This window comes from Brachyhypopomus gauderio, unplaced genomic scaffold (assembly GCF_052324685.1).
Source record: "Brachyhypopomus gauderio isolate BG-103 unplaced genomic scaffold, BGAUD_0.2 sc188, whole genome shotgun sequence".
NCBI classification, from domain to species: domain Eukaryota; kingdom Metazoa; phylum Chordata; class Actinopteri; order Gymnotiformes; family Hypopomidae; genus Brachyhypopomus; species Brachyhypopomus gauderio.
The window spans coordinates 211,950-231,802 of record NW_027507009.1 but is presented as its reverse complement, the minus strand read 5'-3'; the positions used below and the strand labels follow the sequence as shown (position 1 = coordinate 231,802).

Below are 19,853 nucleotides of genomic sequence, written 5' to 3'. Positions count from 1 at the left end.
AGTATGTTTTATGGTGTGTTTTTAAAAGCACGTGTGCTCTGTCCTCTAAGGGCACTAAGAGTGATGTGTTGAGCTGATGTTAGTGAAGGTTACATAACTACACTCCAATTGTTAGTGCTGCTAGTTTCAGGATGTGGGCTCAAACGCTCTCACATATCGAAACAGCTTTTTGGCGCCGTTGTCTGTCGGTTTTACTTTCCTCATACTCGCATCCGCTACTAATCAATAATAATCATAATAATAATACTAATAATAATAACAACAACAATAACACACACATCTGTTTCCCCCTGTCGATCGCAGCCGGTGTAAAGCACTGCAGACTGCATGTGTAACGTTGCCGCGCGCCTTGTTGGTACATGCCTGAGTATGTATGTACCCACACACACACACACACACACACACACACACACACACACACCAGACGTCGGAGACTGCCAGACCGCGACACTGCGGGGGGACAAAGCGCCCGCACTAGTGTTGAGTGTGCAGTAGTGTTGAGTGTGCACTAGTGTTGAGTGTTGACACGTGCAGACACCGAGAGGGCAGCAGCGCTCTGTCGGTCCCCCGGTACACGCGCACCGCCTGGCGCGAGAGGACGCGCGTGAGAATTACATCCGCACGCAGGGGCGTTTGGAAACTCCGCACGCGCTCTGGAGACGCCACTTGTAGCTCGGCGGCGAGGCGCGAGGCACGGCGCGCGAGGGGAGGAGGTCTGAACTTCTCGCACCTTCATAGCGGGCTCGTCGAGGTGAACGCGGACCTTGCACTGCGCTTTACTGGCTGGTGCAAACTTCCAAGGTAAGAAACAGACGGCTGCGCCTCTAAGCGTCTCTGTCTTGGTGAAGTCTTAATTGCATGGCTTCAATCAATGCATGTTTTCTAGAAAGCAGCCATATCTTTAATAAATCTCACCTCGAGACGGGCTGGACACTCATGCATTGAGCCTCAGTGCGTCGCAATTACGAGTTGGGTGCACGACGTTACTTTAGCTTAACGTTGATCGTTATTTGCATTCTTTTATGTAACGTTATGGTCCAGTGCATGTACAGTAGAAACGCCGTCGGAACGAACGGAGTCTCTTCCCTGTGACCTGCGCGTTAGGTTAAGAAAGAGGAGCGCGAGAGAGCGTCGGTTGCACGTGCGCTTACACGCTGCTGCGGTGTTTCTGACGCATGGCACGGGAACAGTGCCTTCCGTTGCAAGGTTGGCTTTAGTGAAGACAAAGCAGTTTTTCTTGCAGTTTACGGCTTCCACAGTGCGTGAAATGAGATCTCAGAGAACACACACACACACACACACACACACAAAACACACACCTGACAGACGCGGTGCTGATCTGCTCCGTGGTGTTTCTCCACCAATGTCCTGATGTAGCATCTCTGTGTGGAGCCAAAACCCTAGCGTGACCCTAACGTGACCCTAACGTGACCCTAACATGGGCTTTGGCAGAGGCCAGTGTTCCTCACATCCCTCACACTGATCCTGGGTCAGTGTGTGTGGCGCTCGCTGTGGATCACGGGTGCCTCCAAAGGCAAATGGAGGGGTCAACCCTAAACATCACCCTGTTCTTTTCTCTCTCTCTCTCTCTCACACACACACACACACACACACACACACACTCACTTCCTCTTCTAATCTTAACCCCGGCTCGACACCCAGGCCTTTTCTAAAGATGTGCTGCACCATACTGTGGCTGTGTGATGTTTTGTCTGTAGGAAGCCCGTCATGTCATCCGCATCACTTCCTCACGCCTCACTCCTGGCCTCAGCTGCCCCTGAGTGTTTGAAGAAAGGGCGTTTGGTAAGGAGATGTTTTGACAAACCCTGTTTGTTAATGCTGACGGGCGTTCTCCATTAGAGCCGTGAACATCGTCACGGTTTTTGGTGGAGTTGATCCTGACCTCTGACCTCACTCACAACTGTGACTGAGATCAAACACAGAGATCAAATGATGATCAAATTGCTGTTTAAAACCACTATGTGTTGAACAGCCCCTGTTTCTCAACTTCTACTGTCAGAGAGTTGGTCCAGGTGTGAGTCGGGTGAGGCAACAATGTGTGTCATACATCTTTGGTTCTGTGGTAATAATGTTCTGAGCTAGAGCTGCTTGCTGTATTACATATATACCAAATCACTGAAGTGATGATGGGATTAAGAACCTATACACACCCACATACTTCTGATGTCTCTTACATCTGTTAAATTGAACTTACACTGGTGTTCCACATTAAGGCGCATAGCTTTAGGGCTTCGGTGTGTTGTTTAACTGGAGTTAGGGTTTGTTATTTTAAAATGACTTATTCATGCCCAACAAACGTCTTTGATTCAGCAGTGAAAAAGGTAGCCTGTACATGGAGGAAAAATCAATTCCAACAGCACAGAGTGAGACAGCCAGCCAGACAGACAGACAGACAGACAGACAGGCAGCCAGACGGACGGACGGACGGACAGACAGGCAGCTAGCCAGACAGTCAGACAGACGGCGCACTCCACTGAAAAAGGATGGTGATTACTCTGACCTTCATAGCACAGATGGAGGCTGTGATTGGTGTAGAATGTGTGACATATTGAGCACCTACAGTCCGTGTGAGCACTGAGGATCGTTATATAGTACTGCATCACAGAGGAGCTCCAACCGTGGAGGGGGGTTGATGGAGAGAGGAAGAGGAAGAGATGGAGACAGACGAAGGAGTAAGAAAGGAAAGGATGGACAAGAAAGATACCCAGCATGGTATGAGCATGTTACAGCAGCTGAGGGACAGAAGACGTGTAGCAGTGCACCTCCACCCTTAGCCTGACACCACCTTTACTCTTTACTCTTAGTACAAACACGGGAATGCAGGACCATATAGCACAGTGTAACACTATAGGACAACAGCACAATATAACACTACAGGACAGAACATTAACATTATGTGTGTGTGTGTGTGTGTGTTAGAGAGAGAGAGAGAGAGAGAGAGAGAGAGAGAGATAGAGAGAGATATGAAGCTGTAGGTCTTTCTTGGGCTGAGTGTGAAATTCTGTCCTCCTGTGTCCTGCAACACACACACTTCATTCTCTCACACCATCACAGGAAAGACCACAGGAAGCTTGCTTGACCTATTCGCTTTTCAAGGCATGTGTTGAAAAGGCTAGTAAACAGGATGGTGCTAGCTGGACTGTTGAGTGTAGGGAACACATTACAGAGAGACGCGTGTGTGTGTTTCAGACTACTAGACACATTACAGAGAGACGTGTGTGTTTCAGACTACTAGACACATTACAGAGAGACGTGTGTGTTTCAGACTACTAGACACATTACAGAGAGACGTGTGTGTTTCAGACTACTAGACACATTACAGAGAGACGCGTGTGTTTCAGACTACTAGACACATTACAGAGAGACGCGTGTGTGTGTTTCAGACTACTAGACACATTACAGAGAGACGTGTGTGTGTTTCAGACTACTAGACACATTACAGAGAGACGTGTGTGTTTCAGACTACTAGACACATTACAGAGAGACGTGTGTGTTTCAGACTACTAGACACATTACAGAGAGACGCGTGTGTGTTTCAGACTACTAGACACATTACAGAGAGACGTGTGTGTGTTTCAGACTACTAGACACATTACAGAGAGACATGTGTGTGTTTCAGACTACTAGACACATTACAGAGAGACGTGTGTGTGTTTCAGACTACTAGACACATTACAGAGAGACGTGTGTGTGTTTCAGACTACTAGACACATTACAGAGAGACGTGTGTGTGTTTCAGACTACTAGACACATTACAGAGAGACGTGTGTGCGTTTCAGAGCAGTGAACACATTACAGAGAGACATGTGCATTTCAGAGCAGTGGACACGTTACAGAGATGTATGTGTGTTTCAGAGCATTAAACACATTACAGAGAGACGTGTGTGTGTTTCAGACTACTAGACACATTACAGAGAGACGTGTGTGCGTTTCAGAGCAGTGAACACGTTACAGAGAGATGTAGTCATTTTATATCAGGGAAAACATTACAGTACGATACGTGTGCATTCTGGATTCTGGGAAACGTGAAAGAGTAACATTATCTGTGTGAATGAAGGTGTTCCAGACTGGGACATTTGAGCTGGTCATTAGTCTAATCTTAGTACAGATGTTAGACCTGTATTAACTAGATGTGTTGTGGTGTCTGAGAGCTCTTTGTCAGCTCTGAGCAGGGAGGGGCTGTGTTTTCACGCCAGAACCAGGACCTGTGTGGGCCACCAGTGCTGTTTGAGTTGTTGTTTAGGTCCACGTTTGTGGCTACATATAATATCTTTGAATTTAATGATCAGAGATCAGAGGAAATAAAAGGGAAGGTGTCATGAAACGTATGACAGGCCTGTTAGTTACTTATAACTGTACAAGTATGACAGGCTGGTATTGGAGCCTCAGTGAGCTGTGTCCAGCCTACAGTTTACCAGCTTACCAGTTCAGCCAAGCCAAGCAGTATTCTCAACCTGTCTGTTCACCTGTCTGTTCACCTGTCTGTTCACCTGTCTGTTCACCTGTCTCTACACCTCCCTCTACACCTGCCTCACACACCTATCTCCCACACACCTGTCTTACCTACACACCTGTCTCCCCCACACCTGTCTCCCCCACACCTGTCTCCACTGTCTCCTCCTCTCTCTGCACACCTCCCAGTTGTGCTCCTCTGCAGGAAGGTGATGATGTTGGCTGTGTGTGGAAGATCACCACCACCTCTCAGACGTTCATTCTCTGTGTGACATCAGTCAGACATGTGAGAGGTCACAGCATAACCCTAACACACACACACACACACACACACACACACACACACACACACACACACACACACACACACACACACACACACACACACACACACACACACACACACACACACACACACACACACTTCTGGGATTTGTTATGTCCTCTTTCTTCTTTTGTTCACGTTTTCATTGGAGCAGCAGGCGAACAGGAAATATCCACCTGGTAGAAACAATTAAATGAAATAAATAAAAAAAGAGGACATGACATGCGCGCACACACACACACACACACACACACACACACACACACACACACACATCCCTCTCGGAATATGCATGATGAAGCAATCCCCTCCTCCAGAGGGTAGGTATAATCTGGGTATGCCAGCTCCTCTGTGTCCCTAAGATACTGCAGAGAAAGCCAGGCATAGGAAGCCCCCATACACACACACACACACACACACGCACACACACACACACACACACACATGCGCACAAACGCAAACACACTGCCGCAAGATTAAAATAGCTACCATCAAAAGCAGCCAGTTGTAGCTGAAGGAACAGAAGGCACACACACACACACACACACACACACACACACACACACACACACACACACACACACACACACACACACTACCTGTGCTCTGCACACTCTGTTCTTTCTGTTCTCTGATTCTGATAGAAGCATTTAAAATCCCTTCCTGACAATTTAGTTTTCCATAATTACATTCATTTTCACATAATAAGCTCTTTAGGCAGCTGCTGAATGAATGGTTATAATGTCCTGGGTTTAAATAATCATCTGGTCGCGTTGTAACAAGGGCAAGCAGATGTCCCAGAATTCCTTCCTGCTGTGAGCTGGTGTATCTTTACAGTATCTTTACAGTATCTCACAGCCCACAGACACATTTTACAGACCAACGATGTCTTTGTGTAAAAACACATTTATTTTTAGGTTTACTGCATGTGTTTGTTTATTTGAAGGTGGGAGTTTTTCTTAATTTGGTTACAGGAAATGTTTGACGTTGTCATAAGACTAATGTTTGGCTTTCGTCCCCGAGCAGGTATTAAACACGATTATATTAACACGACAGTGACGTGTGCAGTGAGACAGAGAGATGTTGGGACTGGAGGCACCATGTTGTGTTTGGTTCTGGAAGATCCGGGCTGTGGATCATCCTGGTTTCTAAAAGGTGGCTTTTAACAAGCGCAGTGTGTACGTGTTTCCGCCAGAACTCTGCTGCAGAGGTACAAATAAGGGTACGACCAGACGAGCAAGCCGGAAAACTCAGAATACAGACGAGGAAGTACTTGAAGAGCGGATGACATACTGTAAACTGTAAACAGTAAATAGTAAACAGTAGACTCCATGTTTGGGGTTCTCTCACTCATGGTGTTCATGTCTTCACACGCACACCTCATATCTCTAATCAGGCTATGCTGACATTTTTTGCATACACTACAGTGAAACAGGAGACTTTATTTACCCGCTGGTCTGTTGGGAGGTCCGCTCCGCCTGTATGCAAACCCAGGGCCGGACGGGAGGCTCCGCCCTCACACTGGTGTCACGACTACAGGGCGGAGCCTTTAAACTCCATCACTAAACACAGCTGTGGTTGACTAATGGGTGAAGCAAGGACTTATAATCATTTATATGTTTAAAGGCAAGTTGTATAGTGATTCTGTAATTGTGTTTTTATGTAATTGTACCTCTGGGTAATGTAGACTTAGTAAGTGTACCTCTGGGTAATGTAGACTTAGTAATTGTACATCTGGGTAATGTAGACTTACTAATTATACCTCTGGGTAATTTAGTGGTATAAAGCTAATCTGTTGTATTGTGTTTAATGGTCTGTCGAATACACTGGTGATTAATTGTGTGTGTGTGCGTGTGTGTGAGCATGCGTGTGCGTATGAGTGTGTGTGTGTGTGTGTGTGTGCTCATTTGTTTGCATTCATGTATTCATGTACTTGGCTGTGTGAGTGTGTGTGAGTGTGTGTGAGTGTGTGTGTGTGTGTGTGTGTGTGTGTGTGTGTGTGTGTGTGTGTGTGTGAGTGTGTGTGTGTGTGTGTGAGTGTGTGTGAGTGAGTGTGTGTGTGTGAGTGTTCGGGTTAGTGTCTCCCATCATTGCTGCTCATTCTGTAATTAGTGGTGTCTCGATGTCCACCCCCCCCCACAAACACACATATTATACTTTATTTGATTCCATATACAGTAAATAACATCAGGAAACAAAGTATTGCTAAAAACATCCAGCGTGGTATACAGTTAATTTCTCAAGTGCGATTTCAAGGATAAAGAAAACAGCGCCTTTTCCAAATGTGCAGACTCCCGATAATTGCTGAGACACACACACACACACACATGAAGGACAGATGCTCGGCAAATGGCAGAAAAAAGTTATTTACTGATGTGTCTTCACTGGTCTTAATGGGCGAGGCTGATAAGACCAGCGGAGGCGGAGGGACACGGGTGGAATGTGAGGGTGTGAAGCGTCTTCTGAGAGGAATGCTTTGTTTTATGTGAGGTTGTGAAACTTCTTCTGAGAAGTTGGTGATGTAACTAAGAAAACAGTAGACAATTAAGTCAGTGTACATGGTAAAGGAAAATGTCTTCCTTTGTCTAGACATGTAGCTTACACCAGGAGACATGGGATCATCTGTCTAGACATGTAGCTTACACCAGTAGACATGGGAGCATCTGTCTAGACATGTAGCGTCGCCACGCCGGGACATGGTAAAGACATGGTACAGGAAAATGTACATGGTAAAGGAAAATGTCTTCCTTTGTCTAGACATGTAGCTTACACCAGGAAACATGGGAGCATCTGTCCAGACATGTAGCGTCGCCACGCCGGGAGACTCAGACTAGACGTGTATGGGACACAGGTCATGGTCGCCCCGGGAGACTAGACGTGTATGGGACACAGGTCATGGTCGCCCCGGGAGACTAGACGTGTATGGGACACAGGTCATGGTCGCCCCGGGAGACTAGACGTGTATTGGACACAGGTCATGGTCGCCCCGGGAGACTAGACGTGTATGGGACACAGGTCATGGTCGCCCCGGGAGACTAGACGTGTATGGGACACAGGTCATGGTCGCCCCGGGAGACTAGACGTGTATGGGACACAGGTCATGGTCGCCCCAGGAGACTAGTCGTGTATGGGACACAGGTCATGGTCGCCCCGGGAGACTAGACGTGTATGGGACACAGGTCATGGTCGCCCCGGGAGACTAGACGTGTATTGGACACAGGTCATGGTCGCCCCGGGAGACTAGACGTGTATGGGACACAGGTCATGGTCGCCCCGGGAGACTAGACGTGTATGGGACACAGGTCATGGTCGCCCCGGGAGACTAGACGTGTATGGGACACAGGTCATGGTCGCCCCAGGAGACTAGACGTGTATGGGACACAGGTCATGGTCGCCCCGGGAGACTAGACGTGTATGGGACACAGGTCATGGTCGCCCCGGGAGACTAGACGTGTATTGGACACAGGTCATGGTCGCCCCGGGAGACTAGACGTGTATGGGACACAGGTCATGGTCGCCCCGGGAGACTAGACGTGTATGGGACACAGGTCATGGTCGCCCCGGGAGACTAGACGTGTATGGGACACAGGTCATGGTCGCCCCGGGAGACTAGACGTGTATGGGACACAGGTCATGGTCGCCCCGGGAGACTAGACGTGTATGGGACACAGGTCATGGTCGCCCCGGGAGACTAGACGTGTATGGGGAGATGCCTCTCCATCCTCTCTCCTCACCCAGCACTGCTGCTGTTTTTAGACTGATCGATTTTTTTCTCAGGAGGCAAAAACTTGATCCATTTGAAAGGCTCACACACACACACACACACACACACACACACACACACACACACACACACACACACACACACTTTCCTGGACTCTATTCTCCCGTTGGAATGCAGTAATGATTGTTTCTTTTTCAGTAGCTGCCAACACAGATGCCAGTCGAGTTTCTACAAAGTGTAACTTTAAAGCATGTTGGAACTGTTCTGTGTGGGAGTGTGTGTGGAGGTGGGGTGCGGTTATAGCACACATTATTAGACCGTTCTCTGTGTTGTCAGAGAGTGGCGAGGTGGACAGCTGATGAAGCTGAGGATGAGGATGAAGAGCGTTGCATTATTAAGGCTTATTTCTGTCAGTGCTGTGATTCATTCACACACACACAGGGTGCTCCTCTACAGCGCTGAGGGTCTAGAGCAGAGGGCAGGTGATTCTGACATTTGATATAGACATTTGATTTGTGGTGTCATTTGAATATCACACCTTATTTTATATGAGTGCTGTGCAGACTGTATGATGATACGGTCTCCTGCCTAACAACACAAGGGTCACATGGTTTGTATTGTTTGCACTGGGGTTGTGTCATGTGCCTCTAACTCTATAATACACTCCCAGTGCTACTGGTTTTGGGTTGGGTGGATGTAGATCTGGTTTTGTGTTGGGTGGGTGTAGGTCTGGTTTTGTGTTGGGTGGATGTAGATCTGGTTTTGGGTTGGGTGGGTGTAGGTCTGGTTTTGTGTTGGGTGGGTGCAGGTCTGGTTTTGGGTTGGGTGGATGCAGGTCTGGTTTTGGGTTGGGTGGGTGTAGGTCTGGTTTTGTGTTGGGTGGATGTAGGTCTGGTTTTGTGTTGGGTGGGTGTAGATCTGGTTTTGTGTTGGGTGGGTGTAGATCTGGTTTTGGGTTGGGTGGGTGTAGGTCTGGTTTTGTGTTGGGTGAGTGTAGGTCTGGTTTTGGGTTGGGTGGGTGTAGATCTGGTTTTGTGTTGGGTGGATGCAGGTCTGGTTTTGTGTTGGGTGGGTGTAGGTCTGGTTTTGTGTTGGGTGGGTGTAGATCTGGTTTTGTGTTGGGTGGATGCAGGTCTGGTTTTGGGTTGGGTGGATGTAGGTCTGGTTTTGGGTTGGGTGGATGCAGGTCTGGTTTTGTGTTGGGTGGGTGTAGGTCTGGTTTTGTGTTGGGTGGGTGTAGATCTGGTTTTGTGTTGGGTGGATGCAGGTCTGGTTTTGGGTTGGGTGGATGTAGGTCTGGTTTTGGGTTGGGTGGATGCAGGTCTGGTTTTGTGTTGGGTGGGTGCAGGTCTGGTTTTGGGTTGGGTGGATGCAGGTCTGGTTTTGTGTTGGGTGGGTGTAGGTCTGGTTTTGTGTTGGGTGAGTGTAGGTCTGGTTTTGGGTTGGGTGGGTGTAGATCTGGTTTTGTGTTGGGTGGATGTAGGTCTGGTTTTGCGTTGGGTGGGTGTAGGTCTGGTTTTGGGTTGGGTGAATGTAGGTCTGGTTTTGTGTTGGGTGGGTGCAGGTCTGGTTTTGGGTTGGGTGGGTGTAGATCTGGTTTTGTGTTGGGTGGGTGCAGGTCTGGTTTTGGGTTGGGTGGATGTAGGTCTGGTTTTGGGTTGGGTGGATGCAGGTCTGGTTTTGTGTTGGGTGGGTGTAGGTCTGGTTTTGTGTTGGGTGGGTGTAGGTCTGGTTTTGGGTTGGGTGGGTGTAGGTCTGGTTTTGTGTTGGGTGGGTGCAGGTCTGGTTTTGGGTTGGGTGGGTGTAGATCTGGTTTTGTGTTGGGTGGGTGCAGGTCTGGTTTTGGGTTGGGTGGGTGTAGATCTGGTTTTGGGTTGGGTGGGTGTAGGTCTGGTTTTGGGTTGGGTGGGTGTAGGTCTGGTTTTGGGTTGGGTGGATGTAGGTCTGGTTTTGTGTTGGGTGGGTGTAGATCTGGTTTTGTGTTGGGTGGGTGTAGGTCTGGTTTTGGCTCAGATGACCTCCCTTTAGCCTGGTGTGTCCTCCACAGTAGGGTGGAGCAGGGCAGGGAAACTGTGGGTGGTGGTGTTTATTCCTGAACCGCAGACGTGTCTGTGATGGTGTGACGAGGAAGTGTGTCGTCAGATGTGTGTGTGTGTGTGTGGGTGTAACCAGAGCCGCTGGCGTGTCATGGAGGTGTGAGGCCTGGTTCTGTTTCACTTTGTTGGTTTGGAGTGTCTGTCTTTCTGTTTGAATGGTGGAAAAGGGTCCATAGGTCACACCTGAGTGACCTCTGACTTGCTGCTACTAGAACACATCCCCAGGTTGGCGTCTGGCCTGGTGACTGTGCCTGATTATAGGCAGGGAGCTCACAGCCCACCCTGCCATCACCAGTCTAGTTTTAGTCTGAGTCTAATGGCGCATTTCCACACGGGCCTGCTTGGCGTGGCACGGTTCGATACGGATCGATTCGCAACGGAACGGTACGGTTGCGTTGTGTTTCCATTACAACGGTGGACCACCACAATGTGGGTGGAGTCGCTGTTGGCGCGCGGGTTGTAGTGTCGTGACATCATTTGTATGCGTCCACAACACCGGTCGATGCCCCTTAACACATACCATTATTGTATCTTATTTATCTTTATCTTCATTATTGTATGTGGTTGCTCTAATTATTGATAATAATTTGGTATTACTCAAACAGGCTGAACACACCCAAGCATCAGTCATACAATCAAATGAAATCAAACTTTATTATGAAATATAGATATTTAAAGTACAAAATATGTAAATAATATAGTTATAGTTTTAAAAAGTGCAAAAAGCAAATTACCTAAAAATAACGTATAGCTTTATATGAAATAAATATTTATAGTACCACAAGCAACATTTTGTGTTCTTTTACTGGCGTCTGTCTCGCATGGTGTTCACAAGTTCGCCAAGCACCCCGAGGAAAGCCCGGTTGAAGGAAACATTTTCCGCCAACTCCGCACGCTTCGTCAGTGGAAGGGGAATCTTGAACGTAAAAAATAACAAATATTAAACACAAGCATTCCCGTGAAAGCAACAACAATATAGCGTAACTGCACAAAATGTGTAGCACGCCATCGCTGCTCATGCTTTGTTTATGGCTACAGCTAACTAGCAACTAGCAAGGCTAAGAGCTAGCAATTGTACAGTAGTGACTGGTGGTAACATTAACTACAAACACAGCTCTAAATTCCTGTGTTTACAATAGATGCGTTCATATTATGTTCATATTACATCTTTTACGAGCCTAGTAAAACTGAAATCACAATTCACTCACCATTCTCCGTGGCCTCCAGCACCGACATTGTCGTGTCCAGCACGTTTTCTCTTCCGTTACTGGCTGGCCGGTGACCGTATATGACATCCATTTGCTGGAACCATTTCCAGTCTTTGCGGTTTGCTCCGCTGCGCCCGTTATGGTCCTTCACCGCCCGGTAATCGCTTTTAAGCTTTTTTAGCTTGGACCGACTGGCACTGCTGAACGGACCGCTGGTAGCCATGAGTGGCCATTAGCGCGGAAACCTCGCTAAAAACCTTTACATTTCTAGTGGCCCCGTCCAGTTCGCCCTGGATTTTTTGATCGCTCTGGATTTTTTGATTTTTTGATTATTAACAGAAAGGTTTGTACCTCGGCGTTTGACCAGGGAACAGACTTCGCTCCTTGGGTTTTAAAAATGGCTGAGGAGTCCATAGCGGAGGAGTCACTCTCCTGTGACGCAACCTGTGACGACACTCCCTGGCCAATCAGTGTCATGCTGTTCCTCCACGTCACAGAAGTTTTCCGCTTTGGAACGGTTAGAACCTCGAGCGAGTAGGTACGAAAAAAGTACCCGAAGGTACCGGCAAACTGGGACCTGGTACTAATGGAAACACTCACAAACCGTGAGCAGGCCCTAGTGGAAATGGGCCATAATACGAGCCTAACATGAGCATAACATGAGTCTAGTACCAGTCTAATATGAGTTTACTATGGGCCTAATATAAGTTTAATACAGGTCTGAGTCTAATATGAGTTTAATGTAAGTCTAATACAAGTCTAATTCGAGCCTCAAGTTTGAACTGAACTGCCCCCTCATCTGTGTCTCTCTCTCCCTCTCTCTCTCTCGCTCTCCCTCTCTCTCTCTCTCTTTTTGTGGTTTGCAGTTTTGATATATAAATCTAAATAACTAGAATTTTCTTTTTGTCTTCCTCTTTTCTCTCTCTCTCTCTCTCTCTCTCTCTCTCTCTCTCTCTCTCTCTCTCTCTCTCTCTCTCTCTCTCAGTGCACCTCCCCTCCCCCAAGGCTATAATTGTGTGTGTGTGTGTGCCCGCCACGCTGTCACACAGTGACAGTAAAGGAAAAGGACAGTGTTACACACACCACAGACCACACACACACACACCACACAAGGGGGACGTGTGCGAGTGTGTGTGTCAACCCTCCCTCTCTGAATGTATTGTTTACAGTGTATTAATGTAGTTAAGGCCTTTAAGGTGTCACTTGCTCAGAATTAAACCATGGTGATTGGCCAGTGCTTGGAATTAAACCGTGGTGATTGGCTAGTGCTCAGAATTAGAGCGTTGCTGTAACATTGTGCATTAGTGAGGTTGGCCCAGTCACACTCCCATCAGATATGCCTTGAAGACATTGGCATATGCATGTCTGTGTGTGTGTATATTTGTGGATATGTATGTGTCATTGTGTGTGTGTGTGTGGGTGTGTATGTGTCACTATGTGTGTGTGTGTGTGTGATCATGTGTGGGTGTGACTGTGTTTGTGTGCACACATCTGTGTGTCATCACAAAATTTTATATACACTGAACTGTTACTGTGCGTTCACACCGAAAGCGATAAAATCGCGTCGCGTCGCTGGGTGTCGCTCACTCTCATTGAAAATGAATGACTTCCGGTCGCCGTGTCGCTCTCGTCGCTTTCGGTGTGAACGCACAGTTAGATTGACTCATTGAGACTGCTCTGAAGATCACACCATAAAAACCCACATAGCACACCCTGCCTGTCTGCTCACACTGCTAAAGCCTTCAGACGAGTGAGCGCTAAGCTGATCTCATGACCTCCTCTTCTCCTCTAGTCTCTTCTCCTCTAGTCTCTTCTCCACTGGTCTCTTCTCCACTGGTCTCTTCTCCTTTAGTCTCTTCTCCACTAGTCTCTTCTCCACTGGTCTCTTCTCCTCTGGTCTCTTCTCCTCTGGTCTCTTCTCCTCTAGTCTCTTCTCCACTAGTCTCTTCTCCTCTGGTCTCTTCTCCACTGGTCTCTTCTCCACTGGTCTCTTCTCCTCTGGTCTCTTCTCCTCTAGTCTCTTCTCCACTAGTCTCTTCTCCTCTGGTCTCTTCTCCTCTGGTCTCTTCTCCACTAGCCTCTTCTCCACTGGCCTCTTCTCCTCTGGTCTCTCCTCCTCTGGTGTCTTCTCCTCTGGTCTCTTCTCCTCTGGTCTCTTCTCCTCTGGTCTCTCCTCCTCTGACCTCTTCTCCTCTGACCTCTTCTCCTCTGACCTCTTCTCCTCTGGCCTCTTCTCCTCTAGTCTCTTCTCCACTGGTCTCTTCTCCTCTGGTCTCTTCTCCTCTGGTCTCTTCTCCTCTGGCCTCTTTTCCTCTGGCCTCTTCTCCTCTGGTCTCGTTTCCTCTGGTCTCTTCACCTCTGGTCTCTCGTCCTCTGGTCTCTCCTCCACTGGTCTCTCCTCCACTGGTCTCTTTTCCTCTGGTCTCTTCTCCTCTGGTCATGTTTCATGTGCAGGTATCGGCCCAAGAGTAAGACATGAACAGTGGCTGCAGTCAGTCAAGACACGCCCCTATACCCTTGACTTCAGTCAGTCAAGACACGCCCCATACCCTTGACTTCAGTCAGTCAAGACACGCCCCATACCCTTGACTTCAGTCAGTCAAGACACGCCCCATACCCTTGACTTCAGTCAGTCAAGACACGCTCCTTAACCCTTGACTTCAGTCAGTCAAGACACGCCCCTTAACCCTTGACTCCAGTCAGTCAAGACACGCCCCTTAACCCTTGACTCCAGTCAGTCAAGACACGCCCCTTAACCCTCTCATCTGTCTCATGCTTCCCCCAGTGCATGAATTACACTTCACTGATTCAGTGATCAGTCAATCATCAATCAGTCTATCATCTATCAGTTATTGACTGGTCTCATGCTGCAGGGGGTGCAGTGTCTGCTATAGTTGGAACTGATGATAATCATTTGCTTATCTGCATATTGACAGTGATCCTGTGCTTGGCTAGTGTGCGGTACATCGCTTGTGGTTTTGAGTGTGTGTGTGTCTGAGTGTGTTTGTGTGTGTGTCTGAGTGTGCATCTGCTGGTTAAATTACTTTCGGTATGCTGTAAATGTATGCCAGAGGGTTGCCATGGTATCCTGCCCAGGAACTTACTAACATTAAACATCACTAAACATTAAACAAGTGTACATGGTGGTGTGTTTGTGTGTGTGTGTGTGTGTGTGTGTGTGTGAGGGAGAGTAGTGGAGTGTGTGTGTGTGTGTGTGTGTGTGTGTGAGGGAGAGTAGTGGAGTGTGTGTGTGTGTGTGTGTGTGTGTGTGTGTGTTACTCCTTGTCTCTCCCATGCAGACACGTACCCTGTATAAAGACTCTATCAGCAGCAGGAAATGTTGGATTGTGGTTTCTGTGGTCGATGGTTTGACAATGTGTCTTTTATTTTGTTTGTGTGTGTGTGTGTGTGTGTGTGTGTGTGTGTGTGTGTGTGTGTGCGCGTGTCCGCTTTGTGCATAAGCGCATGTGCATTTGTTTCCATGACTATCTGAGAGTGGTCATGTGACTGGTTTATGCTCACATGGGCCAAATATAGCACATCTATAAGCCACAAGAAGTTTGACACTATTTTTTAAAAACTATGGTTTTTAGCACGTAAGCTTAGCGCTGTGACCACATTATACAGCAAAAGACACTATTTCTACTCTTCAAGAGCAGAGTGTGATGGGCAGATGCTCCATACAGGAGTTTTACACACATCCCTCCTCCTAGCCTCCAGAAGGGCAGGCCAGCACTGCTGGTGGAACTGTCTCACGTGTCTTTATTGAGAGTGATGCCCATGTCACTGTGTCACGTGTCTTTATTGAGTGTGATGCCCATGTCACTGTGTCACGTGTCTTTATTGAGTGTGATGCCCATGTCACTGTGTCACGTGTCTTTATTGAGTGTGATGCCCATGTCACTGTGTCACGTGTCTTTATTGAGTGTGATGCCCATGTCACTGTGTCACGTGTCTTTATTGAGTGTGATGCCCATGTCACTGTGTCACGTGTCTTTATTGAGTGTGATGCCCATGTCACTGTGTCACGTGTCTTTATTGAGTGTGATGCCCATGTCACTGTGTCACGTGTCTTTATTGAGAGTGATGCCCGTGTCACTGTGTCACGTGTCTTTATTGAGTGTGATGCCCATGTCACTGTGTCACGTGTCTTTATTGAGAGTGATGCCCATGTCACTGTGTCACGTGTCTTTATTGAGAGTGATGCCCATGTCACTGTGTCACGTGTCTTTATTGAGTGTGATGCCCATGTCACTGTCTCACGTGTCTTTATTGAGTGTGATGCCCACGTCACTGTCTCACGTGTCTTTATTGAGTGTGATGCCCACGTCACTGTCTCACGTGTCTTTATTGAGTGTGATGCCCGTGTCACTGTGTCACGTGTCTTTATTGATGACACTGCCAGGTAGAACTGTGTCACAGCTGGTGACAGGTGGGTAATCACCCCACCAGCAGTCATACCCAGAAGTACTCAGACAGAAGTTCAAATTCCTTTAGCTCAAAATCTGTTTTGTAGTGTATATTGTATTAAAACTCTAATGTAATTCCACTGTGTTATAACTCTAAAACATTTCCAGTCTGTGGTGTATTATAACTCAAACATTTCCAGCGTGTTGTGTGTTATAACTCTAAACCATTTCCAGTGTGTGGTGTGTTACAACTCTAAACCATTTCCAGTGTGTGGTGTGTTATAACTCTAAACCAGGCGTACTCAACTAAATTTGTCCGCGGTCCAATTTTGGCAGATACCTGTGACCTGAGGTCCGGGGGGGGGGTTGTGGTGTTTTGTCCGAAACAATATGTGGTAGAAACACCCCTCAAAACAGGGGAATGAACATTTACCTGACCAATTTTAATGTTGCTATGTGTTTCAGGTTTGAAAAGTGATGGAATTTAGGTTAAAGTACTAAATTGTAACTACTTGGTTTCACAACAAATATCTGTCTGACTGAATAGTTCTCTTGTATTAGGTTAACAAATACGAGCCTCTTGTAATTCCAGGACGAAACATGAGAACGTGAAGACGTGAAGATTGGGCGTTTTTAAAATAAACAACCATTAAATAATGTGATAAAAAGCGAATTATTTCGAGTATATGTATAAATATTTAACTTAATTATGTTTAACATGCTGGGAAATATTGAAATGGACCTTGAAAGTGACGTACAAGTGCTTGAACTCCACCTTATAAAGGTGTATGAACCCTGAAAACGTGACTTTGTTCATTGCGCTGAAGCGCGGCGCACGCGGAGCTTCAGCGATTACGTAATTTTCGCCGCGCGGACCCTCGCACCGCTCGCGAAGCGTCAACCAGGCTTGTAGCCCGGGGGGGGGGGGGGGGGGGGGTGGCGAACGTAAGTTGTTGAGCGGGGGTGGCAAACGTAACACTTGTGACGGAGTGTTTTTTCGATAGCCCTGAAATATATGCTACGTTTTTGTTTTGGTCCGTATCCAGTTAATCAGGAATGAGATTGGGTCCAGACAGGACTGCGTTCGGGTCCGGATCCGGACCGCGGTCCGCCAGTTGAGTACCCCTGCTCTAAACCATTTCCAGCGTGTTGTGTGTTATAACTCTAAACCATTTCCAGTGTGTGGTGTGTTACAACTCTAAACCATTTCCAGTGTGTGGTGTGTTATAACTCTAAACCATTTCCAGCGTGTTGTGTGTTATAACTCTAAACCATTTCCAGTGTGTGGTGTGTTATAACTCTAAACCATTTCCAGCGTGTTGTGTGTTATAACTCTAAACCATTTCCAGTGTGTGGTGTGTTATAACTCTAAACCATTTCCAGTGTGTGGTGTGTTACAACTCTAAACCATTTCCAGCGTGTTGTGTGTTATAACTCTAAACCATTTCCAGTGTGTGGTGTGTTATAACTCTAAACCATTTCCAGTGTGTGGTGTGTTACAACTCTAAACCATTTCCAGTGTGTGGTGTGTTACAACTCTAAACCATTTCCAGTGTGTGGTGTGTTATAACTCTAAACCATTTCCAGTGTGTGGTGTGTTATAACTCTAAACCATTTCCAGTGTGTGGTGTGTTATAACTCTAAACCATTTCCAGCGTGTGGTGTGTTATAACTCTAAACCATTTCCAGCGTGTGGTGTGTTATAACTCTAAACCATTTCCAGCGTGTGGTGTGTTATAACTCTAAACCATTTCCAGCGTGTGGTGTGTTATAACTCTAAACCATTTCCAGCGTGTGGTGTGTTATAACTCTAAACCATTTCCAGTGTGTGGTGTGTTATAACTCTAAACCATTTCCAGCGTGTGGTGTGTTATAACTCTAAACCATTTCCAGTGTGTGGTGTGTTATAACTCTAAACCATTTCCAGCGTGTGGTGTGTTATAACTCTAAACCATTTCCAGTGTGTGGTGTGTTATAACTCTAAACCATTTCCAGCGTGTTGTGTGTTATAACTCTAAACCATTTCCAGCGTGTTGTGTGTTATAACTCTAAACCATTTCCAGTGTGTGGTGTGTTATAACTCTAAACCATTTCCAGCGTGTTGTGTGTTATAACTCTAAACCATTTCCAGTGTGTGGTGTGTTATAACTCTAAACCATTTCCAGTGTGTGGTGTGTTACAACTCTAAACCATTTCCAGCGTGTTGTGTGTTATAACTCTAAACCATTTCCAGTGTGTGGTGTGTTATAACTCTAAACCATTTCCAGTGTGTGGTGTGTTACAACTCTAAACCATTTCCAGTGTGTGGTGTGTTACAACTCTAAACCATTTCCAGTGTGTGGTGTGTTATAACTCTAAACCATTTCCAGTGTGTGGTGTGTTATAACTCTAAACCATTTCCAGTGTGTGGTGTGTTATAACTCTAAACCATTTCCAGCGTGTGGTGTGTTATAACTCTAAACCATTTCCAGCGTGTGGTGTGTTATAACTCTAAACCATTTCCAGCGTGTGGTGTGTTATAACTCTAAACCATTTCCAGCGTGTGGTGTGTTATAACTCTAAACCATTTCCAGCGTGTGGTGTGTTATAACTCTAAACCATTTCCAGTGTGTGGTGTGTTATAACTCTAAACCATTTCCAGCGTGTGGTGTGTTATAACTCTAAACCATTTCCAGTGTGTGGTGTGTTATAACTCTAAACCATTTCCAGCGTGTGGTGTGTTATAACTCTAAACCATTTCCAGTGTGTGGTGTGTTATAACTCTAAACCATTTCCAGCGTGTTGTGTGTTATAACTCTAAACCATTTCCAGTGTGTGGTGTGTTATAACTCTAAACCATTTCCAGCGTGTTGTGTGTTATAACTCTAAACCATTTCCAGTGTGTGGTGTGTTATAACTCTAAACCATTTCCAGTGTGTGGTGTGTTACAACTCTAAACCATTTCCAGCGTGTTGTGTGTTATAACTCTAAACCATTTCCAGTGTGTGGTGTGTTATAACTCTAAACCATTTCCAGTGTGTGGTGTGTTACAACTCTAAACCATTTCCAGTGTGTGGTGTGTTATAACTCTAAACCATTTCCAGTGTGTGGTGTGTTATAACTCTAAACCATTTCCAGCGTGTGGTGTGTTATAACTCTAAACCATTTCCAGCGTGTGGTGTGTTATAACTCTAAACCATTTCCAGCGTGTGGTGTGTTACAACTCTAAACCATTTCCAGCGTGTGGTGTGTTATAACTCTAAACCATTTCCAGCGTGTGGTGTGTTATAACTCTAAACCATTTCCAGCGTGTGGTGTGTTATAACTCTAAACCATTTCCAGTGTGTGGTGTGTTATAACTCTAAACCATTTCCAGCGTGTTGTGTGTTATAACTCTAAACCATTTCCAGTGTGTGGTGTGTTATAACTCTAAACCATTTCCAGCGTGTTGTGTGTTATAACTCTAAACCATTTCCAGTGTGTGGTGTGTTATAACTCTAAACCATTTCCAGTGTGTGGTGTGTTACAACTCTAAACCATTTCCAGCGTGTTGTGTGTTATAACTCTAAACCATTTCCAGTGTGTGGTGTGTTATAACTCTAAACCATTTCCAGTGTGTGGTGTGTTACAACTCTAAAC

General features: G+C 46.5%; 1 protein-coding gene across 3 annotated transcripts in view; it reads left to right on the top strand.

Moving 5' to 3' along the window:
• Window positions 1–409: 409 nt before the first annotated feature.
• The window catches only part of LOC143502069 (RAS guanyl-releasing protein 2-like), a 44,825-nt gene continuing 25,381 nt past the window's right edge, over window positions 410–19,853 (top strand). The window contains exons 1-2 of one of the 3 annotated variants that reach the window (XM_076995253.1): window positions 410–801; window positions 4,663–4,759. The gene's annotated coding sequence lies outside the window, so the exon portion shown is untranslated. The remainder of the gene's footprint in view (window positions 802–4,662; window positions 4,760–19,853) is intronic. The other 2 variants (XR_013127074.1, XM_076995252.1) reach the window with 2 other exon arrangements.